This window comes from Alligator mississippiensis, chromosome 1, assembly GCF_030867095.1.
Source record: "Alligator mississippiensis isolate rAllMis1 chromosome 1, rAllMis1, whole genome shotgun sequence".
Classification (NCBI taxonomy): Eukaryota; Metazoa; Chordata; order Crocodylia; family Alligatoridae; genus Alligator; species Alligator mississippiensis.
This window is the reverse complement of record NC_081824.1, coordinates 92154917-92179833: the sequence shown is the minus strand read 5'-3', so window position 1 is coordinate 92179833 and position 24917 is coordinate 92154917.

Sequence of the window (24917 nt, the reverse complement as noted above, 5' to 3'; positions counted from 1 at the left end):
GAGAAGGTCAGCTGACCACTAGGGGCAGGGCCTGGCTCCCTTTATAAAACCTAGGGGCTGGGGCCAGAGGCAGTTCCCTGCCAGCAGCCAGAGAGAAAGGAGCTCCATGAGCAAAGATGCAAGAACTGCAGGTACAGCCCATGCCGGGTAAAGGATGGCAGCTCTGGGACGTGTGAGCAATGTGGTTTCGGCCAGTAGGCTTTAAGTTAAGTTATAGCCTAGGGGCTTGTGTTTTGTGTTGTTGTTGTTACACTGGTGGTTTGGGTGAGGCTATTAGGGGTTGGAGGAGGCCTCATAGGGGTCTCACGCGGAGTGTGAGGACCCTAGTGCCAGTGAGGGTGCAGCATTTGCGGTGCATAGACCCCAGCCCCAGAGAGCGGCAGTTGAGAAGCCCCAGAGAAGGGGGCATTACTGAGGAGCCCCAGTGAGGGCATGGTGATCCCGAGGGGGACGGCGTGACAGAGAAGGCCCCAGAGAGAGGGCGGTAGTATTGAGGAGCACCCGAGAGGGGGTGAAAGCCCCAGAGAGAGGGCAGCTTGACAGAGAAGTCCCCGAGAGAGGGCAGAGCGCCCTGAGAGGGGGCAAAAGCCCCAGAGAAGGGGGCAGTTGCCGAGGAGCCCCAGAGAAGGGGGCAGTTGCCGAGGAGCCCCAGAGGAAGGGGAATTATTGGGGAGACCAGAAAGGGGGCGGCGTGACTGGGGAGGCCCAGAGAGAACAAAAGGGGGCCTGTGCGTAATTAGATTGAGACATAACATCCATTCCATCGGCGAGGTGTGGACTGCGGTGTAGGGGATAAAACGGAGCCGCAGATAGCACCCCCTGGCAGCGGGGCAGTACAAGGGCAGCCTCCCGATAATTAACACCAATTAATGACAAGGCATGGCAGGACAGTAGGCGGGCGGTTGCCCCAGGAACAGGTGTGCAGGCACCGTTTAGGTCGGCCCAGATCGTGTACCTGTCACATGTGGTCACCCAGAACAGACCACGGTACATATACCAACCCAATGCCTGATGCACAAATAAGAAGGTGGTATCACAGTGATATGCTCTGATGGTCCTGATGCAACTGTCTGGTCCAACCACCTAAATGTAAAATTATAGTTGCTGTTCTGTATCTATCTCATCCATATGAAAGAAGAAAGAAAAAGCCCTCAGTGTAGCTCTAGGGAGATGTCTGTGCCCAGCCTGCCCCTGCCAGCACTCAGCAGATGGTCTCCCCCACTTGGGTCCTGGCCCCTGGGCATGACCAGCCCAGCCCTGCCCTGCCCAGCCCGGAGGTATTTTCCAGCCCTACTTCACTGTTTCATAGTTTAATAGTTTCATAGTATCTAGGGTCAGGAGGGACCTGAACAGATCATCTAGCCTGACCCCCTGCCACAGGCAGGAATGAATGCTGGGTTCACAAGACCCCAGACAGGTGATCATCCAACCTCCTCTTGAATTTGCCCAAGTTAGGGGTGAGGACCACTGCCCTGGGAAGTTGGTTCCAGATTTTGGCCACCCTAACTGTAAAATATTGCCTTCTGATCTCTAACCTAAACCTATTCCCCATCAGCTTATGACCATTGTTCCTTGTCACCCCAGGTGGTGCTGGGGAGGAAAGGGTTCTGACTATTTGCTGTTGATCTCCCCTGATGAGCTTGTAGGCAGCCTCCAGGACCCCCCTTAGCCTCCTCTTGCTGAGGCTGAACAGGTTCAGGTCCCTCAGCCTCTCCTCATAGGGCCTGTCCTGCTGCCCTCTCACCAAGCGGGTGGCCCTCCTCTGAACCCTCTCCAGGCTGGCCACATCCCTTCTGCAGTGCGGCGCCCAGTACTGTAATTTTCTGATTCCTGTCACTGACAGAGTAGCAAGGTGGAGATGGGGTGGGGACTGCTCCCCAGCACCGGGCAGCCAAATAGGGAAGCTTGCCCATTTGGCTGTTCTTGGTAGCTTGTGGAGCCCACATGGCACTTTGAGAAGTGTACAAGAGTGCCCCCAAGCTGCTGGCCTTGGCTAGTGCAGGCAAGCTCCAAGCTCGCCTCCCTCCCTCCCCCACTGAACAGCGCATGTGTGTTCTGTTCAATCCTGACCTAATCTAGAAGGTGATACTTAGATCACTTCTGCCTTGGCCTTTCTGAATATCTGTACTTAGCCTTAATTTAGATGAAGACAATTATCATCAATAGTTACAAAAAATGACTTAAAATGAAGAACCCTATTTTGCCATGACTTGAAGATCTTATGTAAGTTTCTTTGTGTATTTTGCAGTTGACCTGAGCGTAAGCTTTCATCCTCTTTATGGCAGTAGATTCATGCACACTGTCAGACTTGCCTTTTACCTTCTGCCTTCTGGAGTGATATAAACTCCTGCACAGATGAAGAGACTGGACTGAATTTGATCCAATCTCCTAATATTGCTAGCTGAATATAACTGTGTTTACAGCAAAATAATGTCTTGGAAATCTAAATTCTAGCAGTGCGCATTTGAACAAGTGAGAGAGTAATATAGAGTGCCGTTGTAGCTGTGTTGCTGCTAAAGTGACTGCTTTCAGTTGCATGGAATTAACACAAACCATTTTTTCTGTTATTTAGCTCAGACTGTCTGCTTCTTTTAAGACCTGAAGAAGGGCATTCAGTGCCTAAAGCTTGTCCAGTGTTTCTCCCAGTATAGGTGGTCCAATAAAAGATATCACACACACAAAAAATAGCATCAGAGACCAAGAAGTCAGTTTCCATATATATAGGGAAAAGAAAAAAAATCTGGCAAACAGCTTCAGTTATTCCAAAAGGATACTCTTTTAACAGGCTATTGAATATTTCACTAGTGCAGAGACGATCATTAAGCAAGAGCCCAACATTTGGATAAACTGAGCATCTAAACTTAACTGAAGTGTTGGTTGCTCAACCACTTTGTAAATCTAGGCCATACATTTTAGAAGAGAAGTGAAGGGACAGCCCAGGACCAAAACTATACTGTTATAAACAATGCTATCTCTGAATACCTAAAATATATGAACTACTGTGTGTCCTATACATCCTTGGTCAGAATCTACTTTATATGTCTGCTTTTTGACTGCTGCAGATTTTAACCTCTTTGTAGCTTGGATATGTATGGGATAGGACCTTTCTAATACAAGAAGTGGATGTAGCATTTCTATATAATAAATACGAAATATGCCTCAAGTGTCTAGCTTGAACACTGCCCGCATCTCAATGCACCTAACTGGGAAGATTCCAGAAAAAATATATTTTCACAGTCCAGCAGTTGACACAAAGCAGAAACGATTCAAGCACAGGCGGAAAAATGTAACTTCTTGTATCTGATTGCCCAACAGTTTACTATGGTTACTGTTCCACTTTGACCATAGACTTGTGACCCCTTTCATTTTATTTAGTACTGCTTTCAATTCCTGTTATTCTCATTAGCTCAAAATGTTACCAAAGCTGTGTCTAATGTATTTACTACTGACTGAGAGTCCACCCTGTGGTGCACTGTCTTGTTTTCAGACAGTGTTGAGCTTTTACTGGTGTGACATGATTTGGCTTGCTTATTCTACTCAAGGGTCATGTCCCGACAAGTATGGACATTTGGTTTCCTAGGGACAAGAAGCAGCGGCACACCTTGTGCCACTGCTACTTGTCTCTGGGGAATACCTGTGCCACGTGCCCTCTGGATCTCCTGGGGTCAAAAAATTCTCCTGTGCTGCAAGGTAGCAGCACAGGAAATGTCTGAATTTGTGCGGGCGCTACATACCACACAACCACACTTGTCTTGATATGGCCAAGGGGTGCGTCCTGAGTTAAATAAAGCTTGCCTGTACCTTTATCTTTAATTCCTTATATATACACAGGCAGACTTCCTGCCGTAAAATCATACCACTTGGTATCATGATGTATAACAAAAATCAAATAAAAACATCTTTTCATAATCTTAGAAGAAGATAAAACTGAGGACAGGACAGTTTGTGTTAAATTATGTTATTGCTTGCACCTGTTTAAATGTTATAGAAGTGCTCGCTGTGTAGTGTATAGAATGAAGCATGTCCCATATATTAATGCTTTGCCATTAATATCCCAAATTCAGATCGTGACTAAACACAACCTAATGTAACTTCCCATGTTTTGGTGTTATGGTAAAATTCATAACTTTGTATATGTCTTGGGATCCTTGTAACTGGGTCTTTAGTTTGTGGATTATGCCAACATTTACCCACTTTCATAAATTCATATGAACTTATCTAAAGTTCTTTGTTTTGGAAATCTCTTGAGGTAAAGGTCTCTCAAAAGATTTCTAGTTGATTTTATTTTTGATGGAATGAGGAACTACCTTCTCCAGTGGCCTGTTTGTCATTGTCAGTATGAGCCCTGGACAAAACTAAGAAATAGAGGGACAAGACTAATCTCTTTTGACCTTTAGGAAGAATTTTGGATCAGGCCATTTTTCATTGTATCTAATTAATTTAACCGATCCCTTCTAAGGGACATTTTTTTAATTCTGAAATTTACTTGGTTTCGCAGCAAGTATAAGGATGTAAATATTAACAAAGTTACTCTACTTATAAATATTAATGATAGTCAAACAGTTATTTTTAACTTGATATGGTAGAGCCAAATCTCAGTTCCAGTATACATAGAGCACACAGTTACAGTGTATATGTATGGAATAATTTGGCTAGATTCCAAACTGTGTTTGGTCTTGTCAGTATGACCACTGACACTTTTAATTCCTTCTAAAACAGGGATGGGCAATTACTTTAGCTGGAGGGACACTTTAGGAATTTTGGTGAGCTGTTGTGGGGCGTGGGGGCGGGGGGGAGGTTCTGACTTGGCTTGGCACAGCACGGGGGGGGTGGGGCGGGCACTGAACCAAGTGAGTGGATGAGATCTACATGGAGACCGTCTGGGGAGCTCTATGGACAGGGTACACTTGGCTGGGCAGATGTGATGGGTCTGCGGGTGGTTGGGGGGTAGCATCTGGGAGCGGGATGGGCAGTCAGGGGCTGGGGCCATGATTACAGGGCAGTGACAGTATGGGGTCAGGGCCTGGGCCAGAGCCAAGATCTGCTCTCTGCATGGCAGGGACAGGGGGAGAGTGGATTGCAGCTTTTTCCTGGGCCCTGGCTCTGTGCTGTCACCACATAGCAATCCTGGCCCTGACCCTGGCCTCTGCCTGCCCATCCTGCTCCCAGACTCTGCTTCCCACCTGCCTGTAGCCCAATCTCATCCACCCAGCCAAGTGCACTCTTTGCACAGAAGTCCTGGGCCGGTCTTCACTGAGACTTTGCCTGCCTGCCCACCTTCTCCATCTGGCACCCCAGGCTTTGGTGCAAATGGGCTGGGGTGTCCAGGCAGGAGGGCTAGGTCTGGTCACAGGGGAGACATGAGCAGCAACAGCTGGACAGAACCACCACTGCGGGTGCTGCCAGGAAACAGAGTCTGGCCGGTGTACCATCTCCACCCTGCTGTGTGCCCGGGGGTGGTGGGACTGGTTTCATGCTTCACAGCCTAGGCTGCCCCCCATGTCTGGGCTGGGTGGAACTGAAGGACCCTCTATGGGCTGGATAGAATCCTTTGGGAGGCCAGATGCAATAAAAGATTCAATTCTGCCAAACTAATATTGTGAATTGATTTGCATGTTCTAGATGTTGGTAGCTAAGAGTGACATTCTCTTTCTTTTCTGTTATCCAAGTGGTAGGTTTTTGTCTGCCTACATGACATTTTTGGTACTTACACGCAGTGAGCAATCCTATTCCTGGGCATGTAGCTCTGTGCTACATATGTGTGGAGACTGGGCACATACAGTAGGCTGCATACTTAGCTAAGGAATGTATACATGATCCGTGTGGGCATGTAGTGACCTTAGATGGCCAGAAATGTAGTTGACCAAAATCCAGGACTAGCCAGATGTAGACTAAAGGGGAGGGGAGACTCAGGGTGGTGCAGGAAAGGGACCAACTTCCTCTTTTTCTTCCCACCAGGAGTTGAATAACTAGAACACTCATCTGGGAAGCTGGAGGACCTGGGTTTTAGGACCCCAGCAACCAAAAAGTCTTTGAATATAGGTTTCTCTGACTGCCTAGCATAGGACTGTCACCACCACACCACGGGCTAGTCAATATCGAGTTTTTCTGGAGCTTCTTTTAAAGCTGGTGCCTTGGGCAGCTTTAAGAGGAAGGGGTCTGGGAGATGTGGGGCAGGAAGAAGAGTGCAAGTCTGATGTGTGGCTTAGTGAGGTGGCTGCTTGCCTGGAAGGGAAGGTGCCTTCTGTTTTAGCCTGGGCCCTTGCTTCCCCCTTCACTGCATCCCATCCATTTTTCCAATGACTATATTAGTAGCTCAACTTAAAGAGAAGCATCAGAGAAGGAACTGAATAATAGTTAACCTGTGGTATGGTCTTTAGAGTGCTGCACTGGGAAGCTGGAGGGCCAGTTTGGGGCCCTCTCTGACTGAGGGGGAACCTAGAGCTTCCCAGAAGAGTGTCTTTTGTCCTTGGAGTATACATGGAGTATACATAGACCAACTGTATAGAGTAACTTGGCTATGAATCTGATCCGGGTTACATTGTCCACTTTTAAGTCCCTCTAAAAGATTCAGTTCTGCCAAGCTACTATTGTGGATTGAGTTGACTTGCACGTAAGGGCTTAGACAGAATTACATTTGTTGCATGATCAGCCTCTTGAAAGCACTCTAAAGCTATGCCCTAACAAAAGAGCATGGCTGCAGAGCCCTCCAATTGCATGGCAAATGAACCCTCATTGCATGAGGGTTCAAATGAAGATGCTCCAAAACAGAGAACCTTCATTAATTTCTGTTTGCTCTGGTGCTGGGCTGCTGCAACACAGCCCAGCCTCTGGTGCTATCTCTGGATGGGAGGGGGAGAAGGCAGGGGACGGACGTCCATTCTCGGGTCTTTCCAGCTGCACTGGAGTGGGGGAGGGGGGTGGATTGGAGCCCTGTGGCTGGGAAAACCCCAGAACAGACCTCACTCCCCTGCCTTCTCCCCCTTTCCCACCTAGAGATAGCTGCAGAGCTTAAAGAGGTGGGATGGAGCTAGCAGAAGAGGCTGCAAAGATGCAGCCTCTCTCCCTGGATTGGCTCCAAACTACAGCTTGATCCCCCACCCTCCCAACCCAACAGCTAACATCTGTTAGATTGGATCAGTTTAACTTATGGTGGATTCTGTGAAGCGCCATGAGTCAGACTGGGAAGTTGCACTTCTGTTTGCCCCCAAAGTGCATAACATATTCTACCCTAACTTAATCATTCAGTAATTGATGGTGAAAGACAGGAACTCTCTCTCTCATTTTGCTACCAACATACATGTACCATCTGCATGTATATATAGTCCGCTGTATACCCAGGAATAGATTTTGGTGCGTCAAAAATGTCATATATATGACCAAAAGCTGCCACTTAGGTAACTAGAGAAGGAATAGACTATCACCCTAAATTCTCAGAAAATTCTACTTGTACTGGGTATGCTTCATTCTTTCAAAGTTTCTCTTCTGATTGTGCTGTATTTGTTACACAAATAAGGAAATATATTTCTCAAAATATAACTTTTACCTTAATTAAAAGTGCTCTTTTAATGTCAATATTTATCTTTTACAGATGAAAACGTTGTCTATTGATAAATATGAGGCACTGCTAATAAGGGAATTTGTATCTTGTTTATATATGAGACAAACCTAAGTTTACTAGTTTTAATCTAATACCAATAAAAATTAAAGCATTATAATAGGATAATAGGAACTTAATATGAAGTGATTCAAAAGTGCATTTTTTCTAGTGAGATTTCCATTTGTTGCTAATAGGAAAGCACTACATATACAAAATGCAGAAGTACTAAAAGGAACTTGAAAGTGTATTTTTGGATTCCAAATCAGGCATGTTTTCCTCATATACAAATTGGGCAGACCAAAAAAAATCCATCTGAAAGTGATTAATGTAAAATGCTACATTTAAAAAGTTACCATATAAGTCATTTTTCCAGGTTTTGTCTGTGATATCTGTGCATACTTATACATAAGAACATTTCTCTTTTTCAAAAGTTTTCCAGGATTAATTAATTATCACGTTACTAACGTTTATGTATGTGTATTTGTAGACTCTTATGGCTATGACAGTAAACTCTTTGTGTCCTAACTCCAGTGATTTTCCAGTTATTTACTTTAGTTTTTGATGCATTCTTCTGAAGTTAGTGATGCTATTTTGTATACGGAGTTTACAAAATATGTACATTAATATGTCCTGTTTAGAGTGGTTTGTGTGTTGAACTGTTTTCTTGATGAACAATCCCTGAATATTAATAAGATGTCAACTGTACTTGTATTATCTGATGATAGCATATATATCAAATAAATAAATAAGAAAATAAGTAAATAAATACATAAATAATATATTTTTCCTAAAAGTATTCAGTGCTTTCTTGTACACGGTAATATTATATTAATCAAAAAAGGAGAAAATATTGGATTCCCTTTTTCTGGGGGAGTCTTCAACATACATAAAACCAACACAGGCAGTTCCAGTGCACCCCTCTTTAATTCTTTGTTCAAGGTGCATGTTGGGGCAGGGAAGGAGGTCTATTCAGGGAGGAAGATATGGCATATGGCTCACTGGCTCTTTTGCCAGTTGGTACATATTAAAACAGCCTCTAGACTGCATTAGCCTTCACCAGAAATGCAATTGCTGAAATCTTGAAGAAAGAGAGAATTTGGCGCTCTATTTTTAGTTTTCATGCTTTCAAAATTGCTTCTAAGGCTAGGGACAGAAATTACACATAAACCAGTTTAAGTGATCAGAAACTGGTTTCAACCTGTAACAGAACAGAAGCTCAGTGCTTATAAACCCATTTCAAAATGGCTGAAACTGATTTAAGATAAACCTGGTTGAATGTAGTATCAGACTTAACTGATCTGGGTCAAACTGGTTTATGCAATATCTGTTCCAGACCCCTTTCTGGTTTAAGTTAAATCAGAGTCCTCCAGCATCCCAGCATTTTGCAACCCTGGGCTGGGCTGGGCTGGGCTGTCTGCTCCAGAGAGCAAGGCTGGCCCTGCCCCTCTGCTGTCTAGCTGGAGCAGTGAAGGCTGGCTGACAAGGGGGGCGGGGAGGGGGGCAAGCCCAGCTGGGGATGCAGTCCAGTTTACGGGGGGAGGGGGAGGACTGTCCCCATCCAGGTAAACCCCAGCTGGGATCTGGGGCCAGGGAAGGGGGTTAAACACCCCTTCCCCCGCTCAAACTTACTTCTGGTTGTGTCTGTGGACTACAAATCCCAGAGGCAACCCTGCAGACTCCTGCTGCTGTAAGCCTGGACTGCAAATCCCAGAGACCTTGCAGGCAGCAGGAAGAAGAAGTGAACACACAGCCGGAGAGGCATGTTCTAGCACCCCTGGGCTTGTGGCCTGAACTACTGCAGGCATGTGACTGCATTTCCTGAGTCAAAGGTAGATGTCTGTTCATTTCTGTTTCAATTTAATTTGTGCAGTTTAGACTAACCTGCAAAGACTGAATCAATTCAGCCTCAGATTTTTTGACCATCTGTACTTTGCCTAAATGTCATAGCTATAATTGGTTAATTGATTTGACTTGTTTGGTTCCATTAATGGATGACTGGTGCCTCCCAAGTTTGGGGGGGCATCAGCGGGGCATGACTTGGGGTGGTCCCCCAGAGACCGGTTGCCAAGTATGCCAATGGCATGGTGGTGGCAGAAGTGCCAGCACTTCTGCATGTGGAATTGTAGTAGTGTAAATGCCAGGACTTCCACCACTGGCACTTCCGCTGCTGACGTCCCGCCAGAGGAGCCAATTTCAGGGAGGCAGGAGTGCTTTCTGTGCCCCACTACCACCTGGAGAGCTCTCTCTCAGGGGGGGTGGCAGTGCCCTCAGGGTGAGCACATGCCCCTCCCCCCCCATGCCCACCCTACACGTTGCCTATGGTTCCATTCAATTTGCAACCATATTGAGAGGGCATCAACCTGAGTAGCTCTGCTGATCTCAAATATGGAAAAATGCAAGAGGGAGACAGACACTTTTGGGTCTGTTTTAGATTTTATAGATCTAATCCATTTCCCACTGTGGCATAGATCAAGAATAACACCACTGAGGTGAAGTGAAGCTTTGCAGATAATTTTCACATTTTGAACTTAAATTCAGTTCCTCATTAAAAAGAATTTCTGAAAAAAAATAGATTCAGAATTTTTCTTTTGTTTCAGAATCTGGACATTTTAAAACTATTTTTAAGACTAGTTAATTTTTCCATTATCTTATGACAGGACAGCAACTGCAGTATCAGCTGGTTTCATCACACCCCAAACAAGAGACACTCTGATCTAAAACAGAAGATGAGATGTTCCAATCATTATGATACAGTGCTGCCTAAAACTTATTATGCTATTATGACATCACTACTAGGAGTAAGTATCAGGGCGTTATATGTATTATTAATAATAACATACCATTAAATGATATAAACATAAGAAATGATAAAACCCATAAAATAAAATTGGAAACAAAAATTTGTGAAATGAGAATCTTCCAAGATGGACCACTTTTGTCTAAAATATCTATAACTGAAAATTGCCACTGACATCTACACAATTTCATGAACAAACTGATTTTTATCAAATTAGGCTTTTTAAACAAAGAAAAAAAATCAGAGACAAGTTCTAACCAGCTCTTGTATAAAGTTAGTATAAAGGTAAAAAGAATCAGTCCCTATATTTATCTGGTTATCTTAGAGATAGACTTGAAACACAACCCTAGATTAGAATATCCCCCACACTTGAGGAAGTTTGGACCTAAATTCCAAATTTAAAATACAATGATTGGCACATCTTAACCCTGGGCTAATCACCAAGGTACCTTGCATTTTCTGATGCTTGGATTCAGATCAGAATTTTACAGCTGTTTTTTCAGTCCTAATTTAACCAGCCTAGAACTGGTTAAATTAGGACTAAAACACTTATCCAGGATTCCTTAATAATTTCCTACTGTTGTATGTGCAACTTGGCAAGAATACATATATTCAGTTGTGGCCAGAAACAAATCTAGGGATAAAACCTGGGACCTAGAACACTCAAGCTGTAGAGCATCAATGCTAAAAGGAGGACTACTGATCCGAAATCAGCCAATGCTAAGGATTATAAAACAAAAACAGTACTATGTGGGGAAGGTGTAATGTGCTGTTTTTACACCTCTGAAGATTTTGGCTCATTCCCAGGACAAACAAATAACTTTTTAACAGTTTCATTCCACGCATTTTTCTTGGTCACCTGGATCCTGTGTTATTCAGGTGGTTGGGGCTTAAGCTTCAAAGTGGAGCAGCTGGGGAAGGAGTGCCAAACTTTTAGGTTGGCCCTTCATTAGTTGCAGCTCCTGCAAAACTCTCATTGGTGATGCTGGCAGTAGAATCAATGCAAAATCAATAACACAAATATGCCTAATGAAGTCCGTTCCTTAAGTCTTTTGTTGCATTTCATAAACTACATAGATTTCGTAGACATTAGGGACTGGAAGGGACCTCGCCAGATCATCAAGTCCAGCCCCCCTGCCATAGGCAGGAAGTCTGTTGGGGTCAAATGATCCCAGCAAGATAAACATCCAAATGCCTTTTGAATGAGTCCAAAGAAGATGCTTGCACCACCTCTGGGGGGAGTTTGTTCCAGACCCTGGACATTTGGACTGTAAAGAAGTTTTTCTTATGTCCAGTCTAAATCGGCCTTCCAGGAGTTTGTGACTGTTAGACCTTGTTATTCCTTGGGGAGCCCTCGTGAACAACTGTTCTCCCAGGTCCTGATGCACCCCCATTATATACTTGTAGGCTGCCACCAAGTCCACCCTGAGCCTTCTCTTATCCAGGCTGAAGAGTCCCATGTCCCTCAACCTCTTCTCATAAGGCTTGCCCTCTTGGCCTTTGATCATACGGGTGGTTCTCCTCTGGACTCTCTCAAGCTTACCCACATCCCTCCTGAAGTGGGGGGCCCAAAACTGGATGCAGTACTCCAGCTGTGGCCTCACTAAGGCCGAGTAAAGTGGGAGAATGATGTCCCTGGTTTTGCTCAAGATATGCAGGAGTTTTTCATCCTGGGGTCCAACCCTGGCAATGGCTCCTTTGCTACACAAAGCCCCTTGGGACCTGCAGGGCAGAGGTTGCTCCATGGCTAAAGAAACCCCACTGTGCCCCAATAGGAAACAAAGGGAAGAGGCCACAACCACCACATGAAAAAGGAATAAAGGGAGAGGCAGGGGGCAGCCATCAATGAATAGCACCTAGGTCCCTTCACTGTGATGGAGGGGAGAGGAAATTTGGGTTGAGAAGTGTGAAGGGAGAGCAGGTGGCTCCTGTGCAGCATCTAGCAGGGAAACAAGGCATGGCTGAGGGTGGGATTTTCTGTGCATGAGGGATCCATCTTCAGCTCAATGGCAGCTCCCTAATGCCTTTAGGCTGCTTGTGAAGCCAAGTCCTAGATGGTTTCTGGAAGGATACTGGGAATCAAAGCTTAAGGGACCCTTGACAAGGAGATGTCCCTAGAGACCCTGCTGTCTTAAAAGGCCACTTCCCAGGAGACATTAGATTTCCCTTAAACCCTTGCTAACTTCTAGGCTGGTTAAATTTAAAATATTTCTCATAAGGTGTGTATGTTAGATAAGTTAAGAAAATTCAACTGCAGGGTCCATATAGTAAGGACTGATCAGGCTTGAACAATATAAGGTCTGTCTCCCCCATTCCCCCCACTTTAGCATCCTGCTGGACTAAGAAGTGGGCCAGGTAGATCTTACTGCAATAGGCACACTGGATGCATCTACATGTGCATTAATGTGCTTTTGCTAATACATATTAAATTTAGTACTTCCAAAATGAGGTACTAAATAAATGTGCATTAAGGTGTGCTAATGTGCAGCAGCATAAGCACATGGTTTTTAGGTGACACTTCATAGATTTCATAGACATTAGGGCTGGAAGGGACCTCAGAAGATCATTGAGTCCAGCCCCCTGCCCCAGGGGCTTAATGTGTAGTAGCCTAGTCTACAGTGCATTAGTATATTAGAATTTTTTTTACATGCCACTTTTATGTGTAGCAGAATAGGTTGCTGTGCATTAAAGTGCATATGTACATGCATGTGCCCACTAAGACCTATGTCATGTCCTCTTCCTCCCTGCCACTACAGAGAAGAGCCAGCTGGAGACTGAGCCACTAGCAGAAGTTGCAGAATCTGGGAAAGCTGGGATGTTTCCACACCCAGAAAACTCTTTACAGTTTTGAATTGACTTTCTTTGCCCTGTGTTGACTGGTTGTTCACTCCAGTTGTTGCCCACAGCCTCTTCAGTTCAATTCCCTTTGATATTCATAGATGTTAGGGTCGGAAGGGACCTCAGTAGATCATCGAGTCTGATCCCCTGCATAGGCAGGAAAGAGTGCTGGGTTTAGATGACCCCAGCTAGATGCCTATCTAACCTCCTCTTGAAGACCCCCAGGGTAGGGGAGAGCACCACCTCCCTTGGGAGACCATTCCAGACTTTGGCCACTTTAACTGTGAAGAAGTTCTTCCTAATGTCCAGTCTAAATCTGCTCTCTGCTAGCTTATGGCCATTATTTCTTGTAACCCCCAGGGGCGCCTTAGTGAGTAAAGCCTCACCAATTCCCTTCTGTGCCCCCATGATGAACTTATAGGCAGCCACAAGGTTGCCTCTCAGCCTTCTCTTGCGGAGGCTGAAGAGGCCCAGGTGCCCCAGTCTCTCCTCATAGGGCTTGGCCTGCAAGCCCTTAACCATACGAGTTGCCCTTCTCTGGACCCTCTCCAGGTTATCCACATCCCTCTTGAAGTGCAGCGCCCAAAATTGCATGCAGTATTTCAACTGCGGTCTGACCAGCGCCCGATAGAGGGGAAGTATCACCTCCTTGGATCTATTCATCATGCATCTGCTGATGCATGATGAAGTGCCATTAGCTTTTCTGATGGCTTCGTCACACTGCCGACTCATGTTCATCTTGGAGTCCACTAGGACTCCAAGTTCCCTTTCCGCTTCCATGCCTCCAAGCAGGTCATTTCCTAGGCAGTAGGTGTGCTGGACATTTTTCCTCCCTAGGTGCAGCACTTTGCATTTCTCCTTGTTGAACTGCATTCTGTTGTTTTCTGCCCATATGTCCAACCTATCCAGGTCGGCTTGTAGTTGTTCCCTGCCCTCCGGTGTGTCCACTTCTCCCCACAGTTTTGTCATCCGCAAACTTAGACAGAGTACACTTCACTCCCTCGTCCAAGTTGCTGATGAAGACATTGAAGAGTACCGGTCCAAGGACCGAGCCCTGCGGGACCCCACTGCCCACACCCTTCCAGGTCAATACCGACCCATCCACTATGACTCTCTGGGTACAACCCTCTAGCCAATTCGCCACCCACCGGACTGTGCAGTCATCCAAGTCACAGCCTCTTAACTTGTTCACCAGTATGGGGTGGGATACCGTATCGAAGGCCTTCCTGAAGTCTAAGTAAACGACGTCAACCCCTACTCCTGCGTCCAGGCGTTTTATAACATAAAAAGAGACTAGATTAGTCAGGCATGATCTACCTGCTATGAACCCGTGCTGGTTTCCCCTCAGCATAATTTTTCCTGCCGGGCTCTCGCAAATGTGAGCCTTGATAATTTTTTCAAAGACTTTACCAAGGATGGAGGTGAGACTGACTGGCCTATATTTGCTCGGGTCCTCCTTCCTCCCCTTCTTGAAAATGGGGACCACATTGGCCCTTTTTCAGCCCTCCGGGACCTGGCCCGTGAGCCATGAGTGTTCAAATATTCCCACCAGTGGCTGTGCAATGACGTCAGCCAGTGCCTTCAGTACCCTCGGATGGAGCTCATCTGGGCCTGCCGACTTAAACGCATCCAGTTTCTCCAAGTGCCTCTGTACCATCTCAGGGTCTGCACTTGGTAGTCTGGCACCCTGTTGCTGCCTCTCTACAATCCCAGTGAGAGCCTTGTCTTGCCCCTTGCTTAGGAACACTGAGGCAAAGAACTCGTTGAGGAGTTCAGCCTTGTCCCCCCTGTCCATCACCAATTGCTTATGCCCATTTAGTAGAAGTCCTATTCCACCCTGGGCCTTCCTTTTACTCTCTATATATCTAAAAAACAATTTTTTTGTTATCCTTAACTAGGGATGCCATCCTCAGCTCCATGGTAGCTTTGGCCTGTCTAACTGCCTCCCTAGAAGCGCGAGCAGAGGAGGTATACTCCTCTTTAGTAATCTCTCCCCGTTTCCACTTTTTATATGCCCCCCTTTTAGCCCGTAGACTGCTCTGGATTTCTCTGGTCAGCCAAGGAAGCCTCTTGTCCCTTTTCCCCCTTTTTCCCCGCATCGGGATCGTCTCCCTCTGTGCCCGAAGGATCGTTTCCTTAAGGCACAGCCACCCTTCCTGGGTTCCCAACTCTTTAAAACTCTTACTCTGCAGTGTGTTCTTGACTAAACGCCTGAGTTCATTGAAATCAGCTTTCCTAAAGTCTAGCACTTTCACCCTACTAGTTACCTTACCCACTCGACGTCTTATGATGAATTCTATTATTTGGTGATCACTGTCCCCCAGGTGACCACCGATCTGTAGGTCTCCTATCATGTCATCCCCCGTTGCCAATACCAGGTCCAGGAAGGCATTCCCCCTAGTGGGACCATGTACCTCCTGTGTCAGATGGAGTCCTGTACACAGGATAGGAACCTGTGTGAATGGTGGGACTTTGCTGTCTGCGTCTCCTAGCAGATATCTGGGTAGTTTAGGTCCCCCATGACTACCGCCTCCCTAGTTTTTATGGTCTCCGAGAGCTGCCTCAGGAGCCCCAAATCTAATTATTACACTTGTATATGTGCCCCTCTTCTCCTGTGCCCTGAACTCCTTATCACCTTCTCTTCACTGTTGTTTCCTTCAAATTTATGCTCTGCCCAACTCCTATCCCACAACTGACTGATATCATCACATTATTCACTCTGCTTGTGTGTTCTCCTTCCTCCATTCTCTTTCTCTTTTCTTTTAAGATAGTGTCTGCTCTGTAGAGCTTACAGTCTCTGTTTGTATAGGGCCTGGCACAATGTGGCCGCATTCTTGCCTAAGCATTACTGTGATAAACAGGTTTAATAATAGTAACAATAACATTTAAATGGTCTAAAGCCACTCCATTTTAAATATTAGCCAAATCCATTTCTCAGAAGCAGAAATAATGGAGAAAGCTATTTCTTCTAGTTGTTGGCATAATCGCTTTTCAAAGAGAAAGATTCCAACTTGGAACATCCTAGTTGTATTTTAGATGTCCTCTGAGTCTTCCTTTTAAGCAGCTACCTTATTTTAACATGCAGACCTCCCACATAATTGCAATGCATCAACCTTTACAAGTGCCTGGAGGCTTATGTTTAGATTAACAGGTGGCTAGTGAATGAGTTTGGGAGAAACTGTCAGCTTCTTTGAACTGATTGGAAGGTTATAAAATAGGAAACTTATGCACCCAAATAATAAAATTATGACATGTGCCATGACTCATCAAACCATTTATACCTAATCTGATATCATGCAAAGCTTTCAACAAGTTCTTCAAAGAGGAAATGGTTCTGTTGATCACAAAGCACATTTATTCAGGGTCTTGTGGAACTGTAACTTTTCTTTAACTAGGAAGAAGGTGGTAATTGCTGTAACTGGCTTACACAAAGAACACCTGCACAGGTGCTGAGTTTTGTTAAGATTGTTTGAAGGTAGAGCTGCAATGAGTGTTTGACATGGGACTCCCAAATCCCTCCTTGGTGGAGTCAGAGCTGCATCCACAAGACTTAGATTTTTTAATATTTTTTATATAACACACATTATTTGACTTTCTGGATGCCCAGAAAAGCAGCTTTTCAAAGCACATTTTGGGTTTCAAAGAGGGTTGGTTATGACTAAGAATAATACAGTATTTCTTCTGGGACCTTAATTAGCTAAGCTGACCTCATGTCCTAATGAATGTTGGCAGAAGCCCTTTTTCACTCATTTTCCCAGAGGGAGAAACTGTTTCTTTACTGAGTTAAAAAATCTCAGCAACTTGCACATTTTAAAACTCCCTCAGTAATAGAAACTGCATTAGGTGGGGTTTTTTTGTCCTCGCATTGTAGCTGGCTATAATTTTACAAAGGAAATCAGAGGCATTAAATGAGTGATCTCATTTGCACTGGTGTTTAAGGAGTAATTTCATTGAAGCCAGTGGTGTTAAAGGGATGTGAAACTAGTGTAAGTGAGATTGTGAGAGAAGAATCAGGCAAAAAGCTTTTTACCCTTAGGCTACTAGTCCTACTGTCTGGAACTGCCTCAGTTATTACTGCTTTGGAATTCCTTTATATATATAGTATGTGAGATTTCTAAACCCTAACATCATTGTAGTTTTACTAGGAAAGAGTCCCCTGAGAAAGATCAGAGTTCAGACTTTGGCAGACTTATGCTTACTGATGCTGGCTGAATTACTAAAATGTAGCTTAATCCACTATTTATGTAAACGACATATCAGCATTCCCATCTGTTTTGAAATCTCACCTGGAAACATTTTTTTCTCCCTTGGCTTCTTTCTTCCTTTACTATGATTTTTATTATTTTAATTTTAGCTTTGTTAGCTTTATTTATTTCTTCTTAAACTATTTTGAGATAAGCTGAATGAAGGTCAGTATCCAAAAAAAAAATTACAAATCTGAAAAATATGTAGATGTGTAAATAACTTTACACATTGGAATAGTCCTATTGGATTCTACCATCATGTATAATTGATATCATAATGCAAATGGAACAATTAATTTGAACAAAGTTACTCATTTACAAAGGCATAACAGGGCAGCTCCATCCCCTGAGCAGCTTCGACACATGGGACAACACTAGCTGCTGTGTTGCTGGTAGTGCCATGTCCAGCTCCCACCTGCAGCGGCAGCTATTTTTGAACTCTCCTCCCCCAAAGTCAGTGACTAGGATTGATGCCCTGGTCATGCCCCTCAGTTATGCTAGTGCTCGTTTAATGTCGGTATTTAGAGGGCCTATAATTGTGCTGTAACGTATAACTGATAGAATTTTAAAAAACTGTTAGTGGGCATGTCTTCATATGCCCTTTATTGCATAGTAGACCAATTTACTACACAGTAAAGCATCACTGTCTGTATGTGTGTGTGGGGCCGTCCCTGGGGAGGGGGGTGTGAATTGGGGCAACTGCCCCGGACTCTGTGCTTTGGGGGGCCCCATGGAGCAGGGTGGAGTGGCTGTGGCAACTTTGCGCTGCCATCGCTGGCTTCACATCCTGCCATTTGCTACTGCCCTGCCACCGCTGCCACTGCCACTGCCAATGACGGGAGCAGCTTCTTTGCATCTGGGTGCATGGGATCAGGGTGGGGGCAGGGCCCTCATGAGCTGATTTGCCCCAGGCCCTGCACCCTGCTCAGGTCATCTCTGGTATGTGTGAAGGTGCTGGGGCTTAGCCTGGTTACGTTTATGTGCTTGGATGCTCAGTACCTTCCCTGCCTGGCCCATTGGTCTTGCAGTCACTTGCCTGGTATTCACTGTGGTGAGGCCCGACTCTTGCCTGCCAGATCTTGCTCTTTTTGTGATGTTACCAACTGGGAGGTGTTACTCTGCACCACAGCTGGCCAATGGCAGACTTGCTAGGGCTTTCTTCTGGGGCTCCAACCTCCCCTACACCCTATCCTACTTCCACCCAGATGTTATGCCACTGCTTGCTTGCACTCATAGGTCTTCCTGAGCAATCTGTATCTGTTCTCTTTCTTGTATTTTCTTTTCTTCTTATAGGCTCATGAGCATCTCTACTGACAGTTGCAATGGAATGAAATAGTGCAGACTGCTGGACTTTCTCTCAGTCACAGGTAAGTCTCATAGGTACTATGTTAATTTTGTGCCACTGATCCCACATAGAGGGGTTGTATGCCCCTTCCAGGGTAAACAAAAACAAATAAATAAAAATCAACAAATTCACAGAAACAAAAATCTCCCTGGGGCTCTTGTCCCTTTTCCTGGAACTAATTGACCAGACCAGTGATTCGCTCTCCCTAGTCTCCTCAGGAGGGTTGCTGCCAGACTGGCACCCTTCCCTTGCCTGCCCAGGTTAAATAAAGCAACAGAAAAAAAACTTTTAAAAGGGTTAAACTGTTGTTTAGGGCCCGGCTGCTTGTTCCGAGGCCAGCCCATCTCTGATGGAGTCCCCTGTTGCTCGTGCCACTTTGCCCTGGGGCATCCTTACTGCCAGTGTCTCCCGGCCTCAATGAGCTCTCTGGAGCTCTCTTTCCGTCTCCCTGCCAGCTCTTTGGGACTGGGAGGGTCCCACCTAACATCTCCTGTGCTGGGATGTACCTCTCCACTCCCTGGTTCTCCATTTGGTCTCCTTTCTGGCACATGCACTGTCCTCTCCTTTCCCTGAGGCCACTCTAGCCAGACGAAGCAGCTGCTCCAAAACCACAACTCCCGGGGCACTCCTAATTTTGTTGTTGTTGTCATCTCTCCCTTCACAGGCTCCTCTTTCCCTACAGTGAGTTTTCTCCTGTGTTCTTGTTCTCTTTTACAGAGGGGAGAAGAGTGGGGCAAGAAACGAGCCCCAAAAGACCCATGTGGAGAACACTCACCTCGGGTATACCAAGAGGCCTGGCTGGAGCAGGGAACATGTTGCCATGTTTCCACAACATGTGCTTCCTGTGGATAGGTGGGCAGAAGATCCAGGAAGGTATTTCCGACCCCAGAGAGGGGCAGCCAGAGAGGGACCACATCCAGTGTATTGAGGTAACACTGGAGGCCTCCTCTGCTGACAGTGTCCCATGGCCACCAGCTGGTAAGGGCACCAGATCCACTTGTCTGAGTGGTTGAAGGACCATTGATGAGCCTTGCGGTGTGCCAATGGAGAGAATCTCCTGAGGATGGCTGGATGAAAATTAAAGCAGCAGAGTCAATGAGAGCTGGGACCAGCCTGAATTGATTAACTCTGGAACCTGGGAGGTTTGGATTTCATTTACTTTGGTTTACTATCTAACTACTTGATTTTGGAACCTTAAGAGGCTGAAAGGAGCCGATTAACCGAGGAACTGGGAGTTCATTAAATTCATTTCTTTTTTTTCACTCTAGTATTTGATTGGGTCCTTAAAGGGTTGACTCACACTGAGTAACCCAGGAGCCTGGGAGGACTTGATTTAAGGTCATATGCCTTATGGACTTTAGGCAGACTGACCTTTGTTGATGGACCAATGAGCCCAAGAAGGCCTTGCATAAAAGAATGATCTCGGGGACCCAAATAAATGGGTTTAAACCCCCAGACAGTCATTTGACAAACTAGTACCTAGCTGACAATGACAGTGGGGTGATATGAGATCCAGACTTTGACGGGTATCATCCAGGATGTGGTAAGGGTGGAGTATGAGCCCCATGAAGAAACCCCTCAGAAAGGACCTGCCAGGATCACCGCCATCTCACCCATCCAGCTCCTAAAAGTTAAAGACCATTAAGTTGTGGTGGGCAAGAGAGGAGTTGCAGAGAGTGGGGGCAGTGGTGCTGTCAGGCGCCCTGAGGCATATGTGAGTAAGACGTCAGGTAGGCATGGGCTGTGGCCATGCTGCATGGTACCACAACAGTGTGCAGGAATTGGGCTGGTGTAGACTAATTTACAGCACCATTGGATGATTCTGTTAGACACAGATAGTATCTGACAGCGGAATAAATTACTGTGCTTAAACGCATGTGTAGAAGGTGACGTTGGGATTAGTTTACTTTGGCTCAAATTGCACTGGAGTTTATTCAGTTGCATTCATTGCATGTGTAGATGTGTCCTGTGTGAGTTCATCAACTTTTAACTTCTCCATTGCCTGTACTCATTCTGATTTGTCTCATGCAAACACTTAAGGATATGCTTAAGCATACAAGAAGCTCATCTTATTTATGTCTCAGTGGTTTCCTGGACTTAAGGCTAAATTCTTACTACCTTAGCTATAGCTAGATTGATCCTATAGCTAGATAAAAAAAAAATGCAGATGGAAGGTATCCATGTTAAAATTTGGACAATAAAGATGTTGAGCAGCAACGGAGCTAGACAATTCTAGACAAGTGACACTAGAAAAGGCCATCTTGCTTATATTCATGGTAAACTATATGTCATTCATTGAAAAGGCCTGCCCCTGAGAGCATCTGTAATGGCAGAAATCAGGAATAATTCTGCAGAAGTTATTTGTGGTTACAGGAATGTAAGAACATTTTTGCAAGTGAGATAAGAATCGGTTTTATTAGATATTATTAGATCTGGGCAGGAAATGGCTTTCCCATTCTGAGAAACATTCTGAGCTTTCAACAGTTTTCTAGTTCTATATTGGAATTAAACAAAAACCTTTTGAAATATTAAAAAAAGAGAATGAGAGAGCACTCAACTGGGATGACAGAGACCCAGATACAAGTTCCTGGCTTGAATCAGAGACTTGAAGCTGGGTTTACCACATCTGAGGAATATCTGATCCCCCAGACCATGGGTGTCAAACTAGTTTGATACCTTGGGCTGGACCCAGACTATAGGGTTCTTTGCTGGTTGGATCTGGACCAACCTTTGGTGGCGGGTTGAACAATGGTGGGGCAAGTGGTATCAGTTAACTGCAGGGGTTAATGCAGCCATTGCTTACCACCCACCACCAACATGTGTGCCCAGCAGGCCTCCATACCGCATATTTCAGTGGCAGACTTACCTCCACATGCCCCACCTCTGAACTCCTAGCCCCTCTAGGAACCCTGTGGGACAGATGACGCAGCTCTGAGGCCTACACCCAGCCTGCACACCACATGCTCACACTCCTGCCCCTGACTGTTTGCTCTTCCGGTATTTGTCCTCTGTCTAATTGTAACCCCAAATTCCTTCCTGGATTTGAGAAACTTTTCCTAATGAAAAGACATTTTCTGAGGAAAAGGTTTAATTGGAATATCCCTAGTAACTTTACTTATTATATTCAGATCTTATGAGTGGTACTTGGGAAGTGGACAGTCATGTGCATTTTACAGTGCAATACAGCTCCATGTTAAAAGACACTATGTTATGTATGGCAATTAACTGCTAAAGCAACTCTCTCTTTTTAGGCTTTGTTTAAAAGTCTGATACCAGACGAGAAACTTGGTGACAGTTTTGACAGGTTTTAAGTTCAGGTCCCAGTGCGACAGTTCCTGTGACTATCAGAGTCCATGGTGGGTTCATGCCCCACTACACAAACTTCTTTACATCCCAAGTGAAAAATAGTCATCTGAGGTGACCTCAGGCAGCATAGACTGTCACCTTGCTCCTCCCATTTCCAGGGACAGAGTAAGAACTCCGTTCATTTTGACTTCCATATTCAGAATTGTTGTCCAGAGGGAAAAGACAAAGCACTTTCTGATGATGTTTATACCTGACAACTATGTATAATCATGACAGGCTCAATGTCTCTTTTATGTCTACACATTGCTGGAGCTATGCAGTGATCATTGCATTGCTGGAGCTGTGAAGCACAAAGAATAACATCTTCAGGACTCAATGGGCAGAGCCTAGAGTGAGGTTCACTCCTGTTGGTCACTGCCTCAAAATGCTTAGAAAAAAGACAGAAAAGTGGTGAGAGTGGAAAGATAGGTCCTGAAAAGTAAAGTGACTTGTTGGGCACCACTGGATTGATCAGTGATGGAGCTGGAAATAGAGTCCAGGGCTCCTTGTACATGCCACAGGTGTTTACTTCGGGTTTATTCTTCCTAAATTGAAATGGTGGGTTTTTAAAAACCCTGCTTCAATTTAAACTGAAGTAAACCCCAGTGGCACCTGAGCCTTACCTGTCTCTCCGGTGGCAGGGGGATAGGGAGAGCTGCCAGTGGACTGAGTGCTCCTTGAGTTGTGGGGGTAGGAGAAGGGTGGCTGGTGCTTTCTGCTATGGTGGTGGCCCCCAGGTGGCACATGCCCACAGGCACCTGGCCTGCGTGGTCCCGGGGGGCACCACACCGGGCCCCACGCAGCTCAGGCAGGCAGGCTCCAGGAAGACAGAAAAAAAAAAGATCAGGCTCGCCGCTTTTTTTTTTCCTTCAGTGGAGCCTGCCTGCACAGGCTGCCATTGGGCTGAATCCATGGGCTGCCTGCACAGCCCCTGAGCTGCACAGGGCCTGGTGCTTCCCTCCCTAGCTACTAAGATAGCAAACTAAAACACCTCGGACATGTTTAAGTGGTGCAAAAGGGCATTTAAGCCACTTTAAAGACCAATTTTGTGGTGCGTACAAAGGTCCTAGGTCTCTTTACTCCCAGTACAGCTCCTTATTAACAGTGTGTTGTTAGGCGTGTCTATACATGATGCTACGTCACCATAGCAGTGTGGTGTCTGTGGACATCTACACGTGACCAGCAGCTACTTTGCCATAGTGACATGATCCCCTGGTATAGCGCGCTGCTACGGCAAAGTAGCTGCTAAAAATAACTGTGCGCCACATGTATGGTGCAGTATGGGCTGTTACTGCACTATGATTTAGTATTTCCTTTTGGAAGGAAGTACTAAATCACGGCCTAGTAACAAAGTCGCCATAGTGGCACATGTAGATGTTCCCATTATGTTACTGTTTATAAATATTTTATCACTAATTCATCTTTATAACCAGGTTAGCACGTTAATCCCATTTGTTGTTACAAATTAATTTGTGTACATTAAACTGGTAACCAGCTGCCATGGCTTGCATGAGAAAAATAGCTCTCAAAATGAAAGAGTTATTAGTTCTTTAAATGCTGGAGGTCAGTGCTTTGAGGTGACAGGAAACCTTGGTTTCTTGTCAAATATCCTCATCAGTGTCAGCTGATGTAGATCTAGTCTAACTAAAGGACATCTGTGCCTTTATGCAAATGATTGTGGACTCATTTTCTTTTAAGGAAATTATGGTATAGCCATCTAAGGATGTTTTCTTCTGGGGTTGTTGGGCCTGATGTGGATCTTACATTGAACTTTGAAGTTATGCTGATATAATATTAACTTTAGTACATACCACTACTGTTATGTATATGTCCCTTTCTATGCAATCCCTTGCTTTTAACCCCAACAGTTCTTAAAAATGAAGATGGCATTTACACTTGCAATGTTTTATTTTTAATTGTACACTCCCATTCCACATTTTTCTTAATTGCATGTACCTTCAGTACCTATGTGCTGAATGAGGCTTGATTCTGGATTTATCTACGTTACATTGATACTGTAGTAACTCTACTGATTTTCATTGCCGTACTCCTGATTTACACTACAATGGTAATCTCTGAATCATGTCTTCAACAATATATTCTTCCTTTTCTTCTATGCAGCATATTTCAGTTCTATACAATATGACATAGAAGTCATAAAGTGTGCACTTGATGTGTTATTTATGTTATGTCTGTAATTGAAAAAAAACAGCTCTTTCCTTTTTCACCTGAGAAAGTTGTACACTCTTGATGGGTGCCTGGAATTATACAGAAAAAAAGGTTAAATTTCCTCTAGGTAAATAACATATGCCTGTTCTTTTGTCCAAAGAAAGTTTGCTTCCGCATTTATACAAATTAGGCATAAGCACTGTTTTCTGTTTCTTCATATTTTAATCGACTGTCCTTGAACAAAAGTTCTACCATAAAAGAAGAAGAAGAAGACATAAAACAAACCTGACCTTGAGCAACTTATGTTGTGGCTGTGATTCATCCTACTGTCATCTTCACTCAGATAGTCGACATTAACTAATCATAAACCCATGATCGCATTATATGTATATGCACATAAGCCATTCCTGGGAATTAGGGAAGAATGTAGTATCTTTTGTACACAAACACAAGTTGTTCTATAAGGACCCAATGTGGGACAGCACTTTTAAGAAGAATTTGTTCATTTTAAGCACATGCTTTAGGTTCAACTATGCATTTATGTGCTTTCCTAGATTGGGACATAAGGGCCTGATCTAA